Genomic DNA, 3,013 nt, shown 5'->3' on the forward strand with positions numbered 1-3,013 from the left:
GTGTATGAAAAGGTGCGCGACGTAGACACTTACAAATCGTAACCACACAAGTTATGTTTGTGATCTTTTGTATATTAACAAACACACCAAAATCGATTCACGTTCTGACAACAAAAACAAAGATAACAAGCACTGAAATCTACTTCTAGCTCTTTTGTAAAAATACTCCGTTAAAATACGTCTTTAGGTCCTTTCAAAAAAGGTTTCCAAAAGTGTATGAAAAAAAAACCCGTTGACATCCAGACAGAGACGAACAGCCGGTGTTAATGAAGGTGTAAAAAAACAATAACCTGTGTAAAAAAAATTTGAACTTGCGTTTAAAACACCCCTTAAAGACCGATTAATACTTTTTTAAACTTGAATCAGAATAGGCGCTTAAACCTATTGTCAAAAAAACTTATTAACACGCCGTCGGGATGAAGGTGAAACAAAAAAAAAATATAAAGTGACAAGGAAAAAAAGTCGCGACCGATAAGCCTCACTGTACAAAAGTGTTCCAGCGGACGCGAGACTCTACGGTGGCCGGGGAACCACTATCAGAAAGAGGAAACTTTTTAGTAATTGGAAAAATTTCTTCGCGTCCGAAAACGAATGGCGATAATGGACGTAAACAGAAAATTAGGAAAAGAGGGCGAGCACTAACAATCTTAAGAGACCACTGCGAGGGACTACGCCGCTTTGCGGCGCCGACTGGTCAAAATCTGGAGTCACTGTTGCGGAAGCCAGCGGCTGCCCCAACTTCCCCGTAGCTCTCCGGAACGACTTCTCGTTGCCGGAACGATGTTGGGACGTCCTGAACGCCGACGTTGTTTGACACCCGTTTACCCGTAGCCTCCCCCTTTCCATTTGCAGTTGTCATTGCGATGGTTGCGCTCAAACAAACCCAGAACGAAATATGTCAAAACCGGTAAGAGTTCCTCAAATTATAAATACACAATCGACAGTAATATTTTGGTTTTATTGTTTTATCTTAACACCAACATCACTTCCGTAGAGAAACGGGTTTCAATTTGTAAATCTATTATTGGAGGTGAATCACTTTTGTCAAAAAACACCAAGTCCCATATGTTGAAAAAGAAAGCGACACATTAACATTTATACGTAACGTTCAGAACAAAAAACGGAGAACGTAATGACGACCCATAACTTATTCCTAAAACCCAATACGTACTGTCTCTCCCTCTACCAAAAACTACATAAAATTTATCCGGTCGGAATTCCTTTTTCTTTTCGTCTTTACAAGTGTTCGCGACAAAAAACGTACCTGAAGTCTAGAAACCCGCGAAACCGGCGCAAAACGTAGCCCGTCACGATATCTCGTCGGAAGCGTCACGTCTCCGTGGGGGAGCCGGACGTTTCCGCGAAGCACCGTTCCCTCCTTTTGGCAGACCTCTTTGTCCCCCGGTGGCCGAGAGCGAAGTTCGCAAGGTCCATGTCTTGAATGAAGATATTAGCGGGTAATGACAACAACGCTCCAACGACAATAAACAAATCTGTTATGACGATTTCTAGACGACTCTTCCACCTTCAATTAGAATCGTAGATGGAAGACAACAAGGTTCGAACTACCCGGTCCGGACCTCCTCTAGTTTGCACCGGCGTCTTTGCCATAGTTAGGTTGCGGCCGATTCCGCAGTGCCGGCTCCGACTGTCGGCACCTCTTTTGGGGTTGGACGCGTAGGAGTTGTAGTTGCTGTTGTGGACAAGTGACTCTTCCCCCCGGTAGCGGGTTACCGTGTCCATCCGACTGGAGTTTGTGACATATGTAATCGGAACTCCATCGACTCCCTGTCAAAGGAACTGCGACCAAACTTTTTAGCTAAACAAACTTTTACATAAATCAAAGGTTGACCTACGAATGGAAGGCGAAGAATAGCAGTTCGGGAATTTAGTTATGCCGGTAGTTTTACAATTAAAGAACTCTTTCCCTTCTATGTGTTTTTTTTGTTATGTCTTATTATGTTATATTCTGGTTATTCTTTTTAGCAATAAAATTACGAAAATTAAGAATGTAAGTGAGTAGGTCTGCCGCGTGAGCCGACCATTGTGTGTTCTTATGTTATATTCTATAAATTTCTGTTGTATATATATATCTGTACTAAGACAAAAACTTCCTTCCGACGTGAAAATACTATTCTTAGGAAATTCAACAGAAGTTTCTTATTGCGATGCAGCAGATTTTGTTATTTTTCTAACATTTTGTGCAAAATTTCAGCAATTCATCAAAAATTAAAGGCAAACGTTGTCATTTTATGCAAAAATTTTGGTAACAAAATACAGTTTATTAGCTTAGTTTCAACTCTCCGAAATTCCAACTGATTTGTCTCCTTTAATGTAAAAGAATTTTATAAAATAATTCAACAAAAAACTTTTACTAAAGTCCGTTTATAAGAACGTAAAACAAAAAACGTCAAGAAGACGGATTATTATTATTTAGTATTATTATATTATTATTTATTAAAAAAAACAAGATCCCAAAACTTCCCGACACACTTTTATTGAGGCAAACAAGGAAAGTGTCCGGAGACTTTTGTAGAGGCGTCGTACGGTCCACTATTTTGAAACCTCTGACAGACCACCGCCGGCCGTTCCTCCCGGTAGCGGATGCGTTTCTTTTGACAAGATAGTCTCCCCTTGATGTTGATGATTTCCATTTACTACGGATCCCGGACGTGCTATACCTTTTTGGACTTGTTGTACACGCTAATAAAAAAAGCCGGGCGGACGCTATATAAAAACCGTTTAAAAAAACGGCGTTTTTGGGTGAGGAAAGGAAAACTGAAAAATACGATATGTGTTGACCATAAAAAAGGTTGATAATTAAATTGGCCTACTTCCTAAAAATTAGTCGCCTTTGCAGGACCTAGAACTAATAGTTCTCGTTCGTTCAACTTCGACGCTAGCCAAATCGTTCCGCGCGGCTTGACCTCTTTCGTGTACTTTGGCTGAATAAGTCACAAAAAATGGAAAATAGTGCCCCAAGGCCAACTAAACCCTCTAAAACTTAACACTA

This window comes from Notothenia coriiceps, unplaced genomic scaffold, assembly GCF_000735185.1.
Source record: "Notothenia coriiceps isolate Sejong01 unplaced genomic scaffold, NC01 NC01_scaffold00000339, whole genome shotgun sequence".
NCBI classification, from domain to species: Eukaryota; Metazoa; Chordata; class Actinopteri; order Perciformes; family Nototheniidae; genus Notothenia; species Notothenia coriiceps.